The 14,533-nt window shown below is 52.4% G+C and overlaps 1 long non-coding RNA gene across 1 annotated transcript; it reads right to left on the minus strand.

Moving 5' to 3' along the window:
• Positions 1-1,502: 1,502 nt before the first annotated feature.
• Positions 1,503-9,061, minus strand: LOC104855379. The gene is made up of 3 exons (XR_778393.2): positions 8,931-9,061; positions 7,819-7,968; positions 1,503-2,754 (listed from the first exon to the last, which is right to left on the minus strand). It is a non-coding gene; the product is annotated as an uncharacterized LOC104855379 (long non-coding RNA).
• Between the last annotated feature and the right edge of the window lie 5,472 nt (positions 9,062-14,533).

A 14,533-nucleotide genomic window follows, 5' to 3' on the forward strand; every position in this document is an offset into this window, starting at 1 on the left:
AGAGAGACGATCGAGCTCAAGTGAATTCATCTGGGTGGCCTCGAATCCAATAAGACTGGGGTCCTTCCAGGGAGGGGACCCGGGCACAGGCAGGCCTGCTGAGAGCCAAGGCGATGAGATGACCGGGCAGAGACGGGTGGAGCATCTACGAGCCAGGAGCACCAGCAGTTACTGGAGGCCCGGACAGAGCCCCGGCGCTGCTCCCTCTCGGCACCTCAAGGTGCCAATCTGCTGACACCTGACCGCAGGCCTGTGGCCTCCAGAACCAGGGCACAGGAATCTTGTTACTTCGAGCTGCCCACCCACGATGTCGGCCGTGACGGACTGGTTTCAGCCACTCCCTAGCAAACCGGAGCGGCCGACTTCATGGTTGTGACCCCCACCGTCCCACTGGGCTCAGAAGGGCCTGCGTTTGCTTTCATGCTCAGTGTTCACCATCCTGAAATTCTTTTTTCCTTTCGACCATATCACATTTTTATTAGCACATGATTACATTCATTGCTGGGCACTGGTACATGTACGTAATTGTTGGGACAAATTTCTTCTAAGGCAAAAGAAATAAAGGGGGGAAGGGGGATAATCCACAGGAAAATAATTTAAAAGGCACCAGAATACATTTCTTTGATAGTGAGTGGCAAGACAAGACCAGGTTCTTCCCCTGTAAACAGACTTAACCTTCATTTCTGGGTGAAGAAGAATCCTCCCCATACTATGAAACAAAGAGAGTCAATAGTGAACATGTCTTTGTTATTTTTTCTTCAAAGGAAGAAAGTCTATGGATAAAAGCATTAGAACACACCATCGTTCTGATGGTTCTGATGTGGAAAAATGTTCTGTATTATCTGCTTTATAACTTTCAAAACAGGATTCTAAACCGGGTGTGGTGGCGCACGCCTGTAATCTCAGCACTCGGGAGGCTGAGGCAGGAGGGTCACTGTGAGTTCGAGACCAGCCTGGGCTACATAGTGAGTTCCAGGTCAGTCTCAACTACATAGTGAGACCCTGTCTCAACAAACAAACAAACCAACCCGAGGGTTCTAAAAGAGGAAGTCGGTTTCCACTTACTGAAATACATGCAACCATAGGCTGAGCCCTTGAGGTCCTCCGGTTTTATCTAACAGTCTAGTGATGACTTTTATAATCCAACCCTAAAATAAGGAAGGGTCTCACAAAGCATAAGGATTCACACCAAAGAGCGCTCTGAGGCCCGATCGCCACTCTGGGAAACAGTAATCCTCTCAAGTGTCAGGCAGCCCTCTGCCTTAAGATTAGAAAATCCTGGATCCTTTCATATAGATTCTGAAAAAATGTGTTGCTAAAGATGCTGTGTAAATATAGTTTTTATTTTTAAATTTTGAATCATTATTATTTTTGTTGTTGTTTTATATATGTATTTTTTTTTGTGGGGGGTACTGTTGCTTGAACTTGAGACCTTACACTTGAGAGGCAGGCGGCAGAACCACTGACCTAAATCCCCAGCCTTATGCTGTGTAAATTTAAATTATGTTCCATAAAAAAAAAAGCTGTAAAATAGATCATGACCCTCCAAATTGTAATATGCATTTTATTTTCAGAACTGTTTAAATATATATGTGCGCTGGGCAAGGGGATACTTGTTGCTATTTCTACAAAATCAACAAAATTATACTTTCAAGTAATCTGAGAAGAATAAGTTATCATGAAATGGAGCAAAATAAAGTGAAAACTCAATTACCCATCAGATAAAATGGAGTGCAGAAGCCTTTCTCTACTGTAGACAAGTGCGTGTCTGCTTGTGACCAGGCAGCGGGAGGGGAAAGGGAGACACCGGCAGATTGGAAGTGGGCTTCATAGTGCAGGGAAGAGAAAAGAGCAAGCCTGAAATTCTTACTAACTTTCAAACAAGGCCGAGGTTTTCGTTTTGCCTCTGGCCGGCTGGCTGAGTCTGCGGCCCGCCGTGCTTTCAGACACCCCTGGCAGAGCTGTCTCCTGGGTCACCAGGGCCCAGCACAGCTGGAGCCGCCCCGGTATGGCCAGGTCCCGGGTCTGCCTTGGCCTCCAGCTGCCTCAATACCCAATCAGGTCACCTGACACCTCAATATCTGATACCTGATCACCGCGGCCCTAAACAGGACTCAGGACGCCCCACAGATCCCAAATCCTCTCAACTCAAGCCCAGAGCCAGCGAAACACTAGTTTGCGAAGTGGGTGGTCACCAGGAGTCAGGAGCCTCACCACGCCTTCCGGAGCCCCACCCCTCAGCCACCGGGGTCTTTCCTCTCCTTTGTGCTGTTCAGATCCCATCCCAGCTTTGAGCTCCACCTGTCTGCACAGAACACTTTGTCAACACCTTGTGGGAGCCTGCCATAGGGTGAAAGAATCGGTTGCTATTTATTTACTCTCAAAACCAAACAAACCGCCCTGAGAGGCGGCCTCTGGAGACGGCTGTCTTGTCTCTCACACCCATCCTGGGTGAGCTGGCTCCTCTACCTTGACCGGGCAGCCAGAGGGAGTCCAGGGAGGGAAAAGAAGGAGGCAAGGACGGCGGGGCCATCTCTCCGCGGCCAAGGCCCCGCCAAGTGCAGCGTGGTGGATACTCGAGTTAACTCCCGCTACAAAGCCAGAGCGAGATGGGAGAGATAAAAGAAAGCCAGGATAACTGAGGCCGCAGATGACCCCGAAATCTGGCTTTAGCTTGCGCGTTTCAGCACAGCATCCACTTGCTGTAGACAGCTCCCTGTGCCTCTGTCCACGTCTGGTGGCCTGGTTCAGTGGCTGCAGAAGGAAGAATGGACAGACAGGATGGACACCGCTCAAAGACAGTTGTGATGACCCCACCCAGCCTGATTTCCTTCCCTCACTCCAGTGAAGACTCCAGCAGGCATCTCTTCTCTGGGCGCCTGCCCTGTGGCCCCAAGGCTAGGACAACCCCGTCCGTGTTCTTGCTCTCTTCCTTAAAGAGGTGCTGCACATTTTACCAGGATAACCTGTTCCCCATCTTCCTCCTGGGCCAGGTGATGTGTCCCTTCAGCCCAGAGCCTTTTTTTTTGAGACAGGGTCTCACTTGTAGTTGAGACTGACCTGAAACTCACTATGTAGCCCAGGCTGGTCTCGAACTCACAGCGATCCTCCTGCCTCAGCCTCCCGAGTGCTGGGATGACAGGCATGAGCCCGGCTACAGCCTTTCTGATTTAATGTTCGGCCCCAGTCACAGTGGAAGAGGTGTGGACCAAATCTTCTGGGGAGGGCAGCACTCTGGGAAGGCCACAAAGTAAACTGGAAAAGCAGGGAGAGGGCCAGGCAGGAGATGGCAATGGCTGCATTGGGCTGTTACCGTCGGCCTGAGGGGCACAGCAGAGGTCAGGCACACGGATGGAGAAAGGAACGAATGGACTCATGAAGCAAAGAAAGAATTGGCACCCAGTGGAGACACGAGCTCAGAGTCCTTCCGGCAGTGGTGAGAGGCCTGCAGGCTGCAGGTGAGCGGCAGCTTCCGCCCTCTGCCAGTCTGGGATTTCAGCGATTGGCACCACGCAGAACTCTGGGGACAGAGTCAGACAGTGACACCGCGTAACTTCTGTGTTAGCACCCAGGGGAAGCAACAGGCATTGCGCTTGCACCCTGACCCCCCAGCAACGCTCAAACCAACAGGAAAGCAGAGGCTGCTTGCTGGCAGGGCCCGGAACAAGGTCCACGGAGTCTCAAGACACTAAGCTAAGCCAGACAGAATGGGCAGGGCCTCGAGGGGCATCACAGGAGAGTGCGCAGGACTCCAAGTGCTCCGGTTTGCTTCACTGCCAAGGTCATGCCTGGGAATTTGGGAAAGAGTAACGAAGCAAAAACATGCCACTTCCTCCCCCTTTTCCGAGGTAACTGCGGTTCTACCCGGGTGCGTTTCCTCCCAGCTCTGGCCAGGTGTGGCTTTCTGCAGAGGGGAGAGGAGAGGACACCCCGGAAACGCCATCCTCTGCCCCACAAGACTCCCACTGAGCTCTTGCAGGCTTCAGGGCTCCCCCTAGTCTCCAGGCACTGTCACAAGGCTGATGGCAGGCCACACCTGGACCAGGGCCTGCTGTCCTCCTGGGGGCGTGGGGACTGCGGAAGGCGGGCAGGAGAGCTTCCAGGCTGTCTGGGGGAACGAGCACGCGGCTTCACGCGTGTGTTATGCGGCACCTCCTCCCCTGCCACTCACTTGGGTGGTGTGACAGTCAGTCAAGACACCTTCTGGGGAGCCACGGAAGAGTAAAACAGAGTCAGCCCACCCAGGCGTGCTCACTGTAGAGAAGAGACGGACAGCTCAAGCCGTGACTATGACGGCGCGCTAAAGGCCCTGTAGACCCTCACAGTAGCCCAGGAGGTCCCCAGGGAACGGGGACCAAGCTTCCCTGTCCCCACCCAGGCACTGGAGGGTGGGGGCCCCGGAAGGGTCAGAGGAAGGCCTCCCTGAAGAGGCTCTGTAGTGGCGCCTCTTCCATCTCCCCGCAAAACCCCAGGGAGAGGGCTTCTCCAGACAGTTCCGCGAGACGGGCCCAAGTGAGTTTGTGCATGCTAGGCCACACCTCCCCTCTTTAGACCAATTCCCCAATGCCCATGGGGGTACAAAAGCTCGCCGTGAGCTGGAAACACTGGGTGAGGCGGGGAGCTTGCACGCAGAGATAGTCACCCTGCTGAGGAAGTTGCCTCCCCATCTGACCAGGAGCTCCACGCACCAGGGGGCCAGACCACCTCCATCACATTGGAGGCTCCTGCCTTCATGCTGTGGTCCCAAAAGTTCTGGACCCAGGGTGTGCCTGAGGCACCCTCTTGCCCCACTTAATGTGGGTACTGACAGATCATCCGCCTGAGGTGTCACGGCCGGGCTGACACTCCTGAACACTGCCTGGTACAGAGAAAACCCTCTCTGAACCTGACATCTGAGGCCACGCTATTTAGCCATTTATTAACTGCCATTTAGTGTGTGAGGGACTTCCGTGCAACTGCACGCTGAAGTGTAGACAACTTCACAAGGTCTGTTTTTATGGTGTACAGTACGATGTTTGGGTCTACGCATACACAGGGGGTATACACAGGGTGGTTAAATCGAGGTAATTCCCCTGTGTATTATCCTGCAGATTTATTTTGTGTGTGTATATCTCTTAGTGTATCCAAGATACACTGTTATTGACTACAGTCACCACGTTGCACTGTAACAAGATCTTATCTCAAAGTTAGAAAAAAATCTAGTGCTCTGGGTTCTCAAACTCGGCCAACAGCGAGTACCCGGCAAACTTTAAAAATATCAGTGTTGGGCCAGATATTTAGCTCAGTGGTGCCACTGCCTGCCTCACAAGCGCAAGGTCCTGAGTTCGATCCCTGGACCAAAAGCAAAAACAAAAAAATATATATATCAGTGTTCAAGCTGGGTGGTGACGCACACCTGTAATCTCAGCACTTGGGAGGCTGAGGCAGGAGTATCACCATGAGTTCAGCGATACCCTGGACTACATAGTGAAACCCTGTCTCGGGAAAAAAAAAAAAATTCCATGTTCTGGTTGCCTTCACACTGCCTAAATTGGATTCCAGGGAGTGGGAGGCAGGCAGCTATAGTTTTTACTTCCCGGATGATTCTAATGTTTTGCCAAGTTTCAGCCATGTTCTAGAACGACCTCCTGTGTACAGAAACCATGGTTATTTATTCACTCAACAGACATGCATAAAGCACCTATCCATGCCTGAAATCGGCTTCATAATCTGTTGGGTTTTTTTCAGCTTTTTCCTGAATACTTACAGTAGACGGGGAACTCACTACCACAAAGGCAGATGTTTCCCAAAACGCTGGTTTTTAGGTAGTGTGCAGGCAGAGGACATGTGTTGGGAGGGAGACTCAAACGCTTTGGGTTGGTGCCAGCAATGGTTTTTGAAACTCCATGTGTACTGTTTCTTTGAAGTCTTTCACTCTTGGCCCAGTGAGACGGAATGCAATTACAGTATTGCAGATGGGGAAACTGAGGCTCAGAGAAGGAACAGGTACAACCAAGCCCGTGCAGCCCACGCGGTAGAGGGGGACTTAGCGCCTCAGGCTGGTTGTGGCAGAGAGGGGGCTCGGCCCACGGCCAGTGGCCCTATCCAGGGGTCATCTTCAGGCATCCACAGAGACCTCCCCCAGTCTCCCACCAACTCCTCAGCATCTGCATTTTTCCCCCAAGTGTCCCCCCCCTCAGACAAACGTATTAGTCCTCACTCCTGGGGACCCAAGTCATCCTCCGACAAGAGGCACCACATATGAGGGGCTGCACAAGTGACCAACGCTCGGGGCAAAGGTCTGAAGGTCTACAGTGACCCTGAGGTCCTGCTGGGCAGAAGAAGGTGTCGCCCTGTCATTCCTCAGAGGGGCTGTCCCCCCTCCATGGATGCATCCGTGCAGCAGTAACGGCAGCTGCCCTTCCCGGTGCCCGTCCTGGCCCAGGAGCTTTCCTGCCGCCGTTCCCCACTCACAAACAGCCCCACACGCCGAGGATCGTGCATCTCACGGGCAGAAACGAGGCACAGAAAGCATTTTAAAGAACGGCCTCCACCGTCATCTCCAAGGTGCTCTTAGAAAGCGGCTCCTCTCTCCCCGGGGACTGGATGGAGCACCTGGAAGCCAGGGCTCTGGAGACCCCGGGGTGAGGGCGGCCCTACTCAATCACTCCTCCAGACCGGTGAGCTGCAGCTCCTTCCAGAAGGTTCCGTGTTGTTGGTAAACAACCTCCACACCCAGCCAGTTCTTGAGAAAACCCTGGGGAGCCAGCCAACCAGAAGGAGGCCCACGCAGCAGTGGGATGGACGAGGGTTAAGACACCGGGAAGACTCGAATAAGAGCGCGCTGGAGCCAGGCGTGTGCCAAGTGACAGGGAAGATGGCACCCGAGTGCCGAGAGGTCTCTGCGAGCAGGACTGGGCTTTCTGTCTAGTGTCTGGCGGGGATTCCCTTAAGTGGAGCAGTGACTTGCAGTATCAGGTGGCCTCAGAAATCCCCGGGTCACTCCGATGCTGGATCTGGGCAGAGGACCGTGTGGGTGAGAGTGAGGAGGTGTGAGGGAGGAGCCCCCAGCAGGAGCCAGGACAGAGCCACCGAGGCCTGGAGCTCTCTGACACACACCTCCTACTCCACGTGCCAAGTCCCCTCATGTCCCGCAGCCGCAGACAGCCTGGGGGAGCCCCCGGGAGGACTCTGGGGGCCCATCCCATTCCCCCTGACGTCTCATTCATAAAATGGAACAATGGCTTAAGTGAGCGTGTGCAACAGAAATACGAAGCAGGTCGTACATCTCCTAGCAGCCACATACAAAGGCAAAAACAAGTGTAGTTGATTTTAACGATACAGTGTTTAACCCAGACGTCCAGAATATTATCAGTGTTAACCAGCGTATAAATATTATTGAGATCTACATTCTTTTTTCATACCAAGTCTCTGAACATCAGAGCGTCTTCGACACCACAATCTGTTTAGATTCGTGACACATCCCCAGCTCAAAAGCCATCTGCGGTCAGGGGCCACCAAACTGGACAGCATAGAGCCTCTGGACAATCTCTAGATAGACAGAGAAACTGGACAATCTCTAGAGCTTCCCCTAAAATTTCACAACTGGATTCCCTCGTCTGTCTGACTCCTGTCATACCTGGGCCCTGTCTGGCCCCAGCCAGGCGGCACGTGTGGGAAATCACTTCAAATGGTAATACAATGTGTCACTGATTCCAGAATCCAACGTACCTGGCTTACTTAGCTGTGGGTTCTAGGCAGCTTGTTCATGCTTTGTGAGTCTCAGTTTCCTCACCTGTAAGTTGGAAACAATAAGAGTTAACATTATAATGCACTTACTCGGGGTCAGGTGTGCAGTTCCCGGCCTTCCGTGTGTATTAACTCCTCAGTCTGGGGTCTGTTGTAGCGGCACATGCTTGTAATTCCAGCGCTCTGTAAAGGATCCCAAGTTTGAGTTCAGGCTAGGCATCTCATTGTCTTCATGACACCCTGTCTCAAAACAAAAAATAAAAATAGGGCTGGAAATGTATCTCACTGTGAATGCCCTCAGTTTATTCCTCAGTACCACAAGGGGGGGAGAAAGTCTACCATTCAGTTTTCCAATTTATTTATTTTTTGTTTTGTTTTGTTTTTTGTGCCGGGGATCGAACTCGGGTCCTTGTGCTTGCGAGGCAGACGGCGGAACCACTGAGCTAAATCCCCGGCCTCAGTGTTCCACTTTATAGGGGACAGAGTTGAAATACTGCGAAGTAACTTAGCCAAGGTCGCACAGCTATTGTGCGGCACATCTGGGACTCAAACCCCAGGTCCACAATGGTAGCCCGGGGTGGCCACAAAGCATAAGTGAAGGGCTTCCTGAAAGTTTGACACTACGAGAGGAATGCAGTAAATCCTTGCTGCCGCGCTTGACTGAAGCAAGAGGAGATGTGATAAGAGCCCCTGGGTGACTTCCAAATCCTGCAGCACAGCTGGGTCCTGACCAACTAGGGGGCAGCCCCTTCTGAGCTTTCTCTATGCCGCCCAAGCCAGAGCTAAGGGGAATTTGGTGCAAAAGGCATCTTCCTTGTTGCACAGGTGCAGAAGCTTCTGAAGGTGAGTGACTCAGGGGCTGTGGAGCCTGGGGCTCATGACTCTGGGGTGGTGGGTGGCCCCAATGTCAAAGGCAGTTGCAAGGCCAGGCCACGGGGTCCCAGTGATGGCATCTCTAGAGGGTGGGGGATTAAAGAAGAGGGAGAGGGACTCAAAGGTCAAAGGACTGAGAACCTGGAAGTACCCAGTCAGCAATAGCCAGGTCTGGGGGTTGGACCTGTTAGTCAGCAGGAGGGTGCATTCCACTCCAATAAACTAAAAACCTGATTCAAACTAACCCCAGTAACAAAGAGATTTTTCTATTTAAAAAGTCCATAAGCAGTTTTGGCTTGAGCTGGATTCAGTTGTTACAAATCACCAACCGTCCACATTTGTCTCCACCTTCCTGAAACTGCAACAGAGAGGTGCCTTCCCCATCAGGACACCGAGGTAGCTCCTGGGGCTATAAGTACCCCTTCCGCCTCCAGCAAAAAAGAAAAGCAGCTTTGTCCCAGCATGCCCAGCCCAGGTCCTAACCTCACTGGGATTAGTCCCACGTTGGTCACATGGCCACTGTTGAGCCAATCCCTGTGTCTGGATGAATGGTGTACACTGATTGGCTGAGTTTAGATCACATGCTCTACCTGCTCCCACCACCTGGGAATGGAGACCCTGGAAAGAACAGGTTGGTGCTCTGGGAAGACAAAGAGTAAATAAACGTTCATTCCACCAAGCCTTGGTTCCATGTCTGCCACTGCCTGGCTATGTGACATGGGCAGTTTTGCCCTCTCTCAGGCTTGAGGTACTACATCAACTCTGAGATGTAAATTAGACTCAAGAGGAAGATGCTGTGGCTGAACTGGGGGTGATGGCCCTGATCCTGTCCCCTCTCTGAGGGGCCCCACGACCCTCCATTTCCCCTCTGTGTCTGGCAGGGGCGGGTCACCTGAGAGAGCGTGGAGCCCTAAGCAGTGCTTGGCACACGATTCTGCCCCGAGCAGGTAATGTCCAAGGAACCCAACATCGAGTATCAACTGAGGCCTTGTTACAGAGGAGATCGAGGGGACTTCGCAGATCCCATCCTCTCCCCAGCCCCTCAGCACCCTCAGCCCTGTCAGGTAGCCCCTGCCACTTGTCATGGCCTCAACCTGAGGGGAACCTGTTGGGGGTCGTTGCTGCTGTGGGCCACTTGGCCAGGAGCCGGGCTGGGGGAGACAGAATGGCAGAGCCGCCTTTGACTCTAGGGAACGATGCCCTCACAGTGTCCCCGAAGGCTGGCCCTCGTCCCCTTAGTCACTGACTGGTCCCCGGATCAGTTGAGGCCGGTACTGAGTTGTTTCAAATTAATAATAGGATAGTGCCCACGTGTGGCTCTGGCAGTTTAGAGCGAGTAAAGCATCCCGGCCCCTGGTCTCCCTGACTCACGACCTCCAGGAAAGGCACGAGCGGGGAGGACCACGCCGCCGTGTGAGCGGACCTCGTGTTCAAGGCTGCCTGTGTTAACGCGTCTCGTCCTCAGCTAGGGCAAGGTGGGCATGGTTGTCCCCGCCCTCCCTCTCACAAGGGCACCTGCGGCCACAAGTGATAGAGCTGGGATCCACCACCAACTTGAGTGCAGCTCCAAGCCCACGGCACTGGGAGAGAGGCCATGGAGGCTTGCAGGACGGAATGGGACAGAAGGATCCATGGGACTCGGAGGCCAGAAAATATCTCCCCTGGGGATGCTTCCAGGAGCAGATTCCCACTGGACGCTGGAAGCTGTGGGTCAAAGGCCAGGGCAGCCCGGAGGTGTGACCTGAAAGTTCTGTTGCCAGACTATTTTGAACAATGTAGCAAGGATCTCTGGACTGCTGGATGAATGGGCTGGAGGCTCCCTTTTGTCCCTGAGATGCTGTGGTTCTGAAATTGGTGTGTTTCACACACACACATACACACACACACACACACACACACACACACACACACACACACACACACACGAGCTGCAGTCTTGGCTCCTCCTACCCTCTTCCTGAAGCACTCCTCCCCTCCCTCTGTGCTGTCCCTGCGGATACATTGCTGGTTACCGGACCGTCCCCAACTCAGTGGCATAAAACAGCCACTGGACCGTGCCCAGCCTGGGGTCAGGAGCTCAGACAGGGCACACTGGTGACCGGGGAAGCCAGAGCCCAAGTATCCTGGAGAAGCCTTGGCTCCCATGTGGCCCTCAGCAGGTCCCAGCGGGGCTGATGGATGAACACACTGAGGTCACTCTTAGGCGAATCTGGGCTTCCTGACAGCATGGCGGGCAGGTTCCAAGGTGCCCATGTCAAGTTGACGAGACGGGAGGAAAGTCATTCTTCTGCGCTGAGCTTGGAGGCCCCAAAACATCTCTGTCATCTCTGTGTCCCTCTCTCAGCATCAAATGCAGACAAAGCTCCAGCTGATTCAAGGGCAGGGGACACAGGCCCCAGCACCAGATGGGGATAGATCCAGGCCACCCTGAAGGGAGAGCAAGTCGGAGGGGAGATGGTGTTGCAGCCGCCCACAGAAAAGCAAACCTGCCACACGTCACCCTTCCGATGGGGGCCGGGATCCCCACCTACTCCTCGGCCTCTCTTCTCGGTGCCGTCCCTCCCTTCTGCTGTGTCCCTTCACTACTCCTGCTCACTTCTCAGTGCTCGGTGGACACGTCACTGCCGGGAAGTCTACTGCCACCCGTGGCTCTCCCAGGGTGCAGTGGCTTCTCCATTTATTGGTCTCCAACAGACTCTGGGTCCCACGAGGGCAGGGATGGGATCCGTGCTGAACACCTCTGCGCCCCAGCAGCTGGCCTGATTCCAGCCCTTCTGGTCTCGCCAGCAGACACCTGCTCCAGGAAGTCTTTCAGGATCTCACCAGGTCACCTCAGGCGTCTCTCCCGGCTCCCTCGGCCCCTGTAGCCCCAGCTGGGCAGGCGTTTCAGAACGCCCCGGGAGAGACAAGAGCTCCTCCCCTGCTCCCAAGCTGGAGCTTGTTGCTCCAGTGAAAGAGGCAACAAATTACCTGCCAGGCAGTGATTAACACAAGGGCATTGTTCTGGGGCTGCTAATTGCATGCCTAAGGAGTGAGGCGCTGGTTCTGGAGGCACACTCTGTCCGCAGGGCCAGGCCCAGCCCGGGAGGGAGACTGACAGCTTAGAGGCTGGAAGCGCTGGGGCTGCAGGAGCCTTGTCAAAGCCGAGACCGGAAGGGGGCCTGGAGACCCTGCCCCAGCCCCACTGCATACCTGGGGCACTGAGTGCCAGGAACACACATTCTTTCTCTTTCTCTTTCTCTTTCTTTCTGTCTTCAACCCATTATTAACATGTTTGCAGTACACAATGCTTACATCCTCTCGGGGAAGGTACACGTGACTGACACAGCTTAACTTTGGTTTCTTCTCCTTCCCTTCCCTCCCTAACCCTTCCTCTGTCTCTGGATCCCCTCGCCATCCCCCAAAGACCCGTCTCCCTGTTTCCTATTGCCCAGCTATTTTTTAAAAATTGTTTATACTTTAAATTTCTCATATCACAGAAGCTATGCAGTAACTTATGCTTCTGTGTCTAATTTATTTTGCTTAACATATGGTCTCGGGATGCATCCGTTCTCCTCCAAAGGGTTCAAGTTTGCCCTTCTTTAAGGCACAGCACTGCTCCACTGTGTGTAAATACTGCGTTGTCTGACCCACGCATCTGGTGATGAACATACAGGCTCCCTCCAAGATTTAGTTACCATGAATTGGGCTGCTGTAAACACGGGTCTGCATGTATCGCCGTAATGCAACGTCCTTAACTCAGTTCCGAGAAGATACCAATAAAGGAAACAGCTGCATCGAAAGGCATGTCTAGGTTTAGTTTTTTGAAGCATTTCCACTTACAATACAGAAGGGTTCCTTTTCCCCTGAAGTCTTTTTTTTTTTTTTTTTTTAATGTTTCCCTGCAGTCTTATCAGCAATCCTGTGCTATTTGGTTTTTTTGTTGTTGTTTTTGTTGTTTTTGGGGGTACTGGAGATTGAATTCGGGTCCTTGCACTTGCAAGGCAGGTGCTATTTGTTTTTTAATGGTAGCCAATCTTTCTGGAGTAAGGTACTCAGTGTTGTTTGAATTCACATTTCCCTGATGGCCAGAGCTGCTGAACGTTTTGCACGGATTTATTGGCTATTGGTACTTCCTCTGGGAAGTGTGTGTTCATTTCAGAAGCCCCTTTTTTGTGTCTTTTATTTTATGTGCTTGGATTTTAAATTCTTTGTGAATTCTAGATATTAGACCTCTGTCACAGGTGTAGCTGGCAAAAAGATTTTTCCACTCTGTCGGTTACCTCTCCACTCTAGTGACTGCTGTGCTGATGTTTTTATTTTTTTTTTTTTTTTTGTACCGGGGATTGAACTCAGGTCCTTGTGCTTGCAAGGCAGGCTACCGAACCGCTGAGCTAAATCCCGGCCCCTGATGTTTTTAATTTAATATGATCCCATTTATTGATTCTTGATGCTATTTTTTGTGCCACTGGGGTTCTGTTTAGAAAGACCTTTTCTTGCTTATTTCTTGAAGAGTTTTACCTATTTTGTCTTCCAGCAGATTGTTTCTGTTTCAATGTATATGTCTTTTGTTTTGTTTTGTTTTGTTTTGTTTTGTGTTTTTTGAGACAGGATCTCACTGTGTAGTTGAGGCTGACCTGGAACTCACTGTGTAGCCCAGGAGTTTTTTGAGACAGGATCTCACTGTGTAGTTGAGACAGACCTGGAACTCACTGTGTAGCCCAGGCTGATCTCCAACTCACAGCGATCCTCCTGCTTCAACCTCCCGAGAGTTGGGATTATAGGCGTGCACCACTACACCCAGTTTAATGTATATTTGATCATTTTGATTTTATTTTGGTGCTGGGTGACAGATTGAATCTTCTGCATGTGTGTAACTAGTTTTCCTGGCACCTTTTGTTAAAGAAGCTGACTTTCCTCTAGTGTCTGGTTTTGGCTTCTTTGTCAAAGATCAGAGGGCTAAATGTCCCTGGGGTTGCCTTTTCATCTTTGATTTCTGAGCAACCGAGTTCTTCTTTTTGTTGTTGTTGTTTTGGTTTTGGTTTTAGTCTCACCCTGTAGTTCAGGTTGGCCTTGAACTCACTATGTAGCCCAGGCTGGCCTCGAACTTGCTGCAGTTGTCCTGCCTCAGCCTCCCAAGCGCCAGGATTACAAGTGTGGACCACCACGCCTAGCACAACAGGTGTTCTTGACACGCTGCAGAGATTTGGAACACCAGCCCAGGCCGAGGGTCTCAGCCCCAACCCCATGCTGGCTCAACTTGGGTCCAAGATAGGCAGCAGCACTGCTTTCAGGGTGAGGAAGTTTCACCCCAGAAATGGGGCCACATATGGCAATCTGAGGGACCCAGGCCGGGTTACTATTACCTCTCTGAACACAGGGGGATTAGGTTGGGTGGATGCTTAACTGCAAGAACTCTGCTGGGCTCTCAGAGGGGTCTCACAATGTGCCTACTTGCTAAGTGTTTTTGTACAATATGAAAAGTAAGATTTTTTTTTTTTTGTACCGGGGATCGAACTCGGGTCCTTGCGCTTGCAAGGCAGGCCCTGGCCCAGATATATATATATATATTTTTTGGGGGGGGTATCCTTTTCTTTAAGAGCTCCCTTCTCCAAATTTCTAAACTCCCCTAAAAAAAAAGGAGAATCACGTGGATCTCACAGCCACTGCGAGGTTAAGTGAGCCACACCGGCACGGGCAGACCCTGCGAAGCGGACGCGGAGCCGGCAGTGCCGAGCGAGCGCCGCTGTCTGCTGTCCGCACGGTGGACGGCAGCGCAGCTGCTCCTCCTCGAGCTGTGTGAGCAGGCAGCCCAGCCTGCAAGGATGGCTTTCGAAACGCTGTACCCTGGAAACGCAGGAGGAAGCCCAGGCCGCTCTCGCCAAGCCCAGCCGAGAAGCAGGGCCTGTGTCCAATGCCGAGCCCTGCTGTGATTCTGGACGCACTCGGCCTG

This window comes from Fukomys damarensis, unplaced genomic scaffold, assembly GCF_012274545.1.
Source record: "Fukomys damarensis isolate Sample0158 unplaced genomic scaffold, DMR_v1.0_HiC HiC_scaffold_23, whole genome shotgun sequence".
NCBI lineage: Eukaryota > Metazoa > Chordata > Mammalia > Rodentia > Bathyergidae > Fukomys > Fukomys damarensis.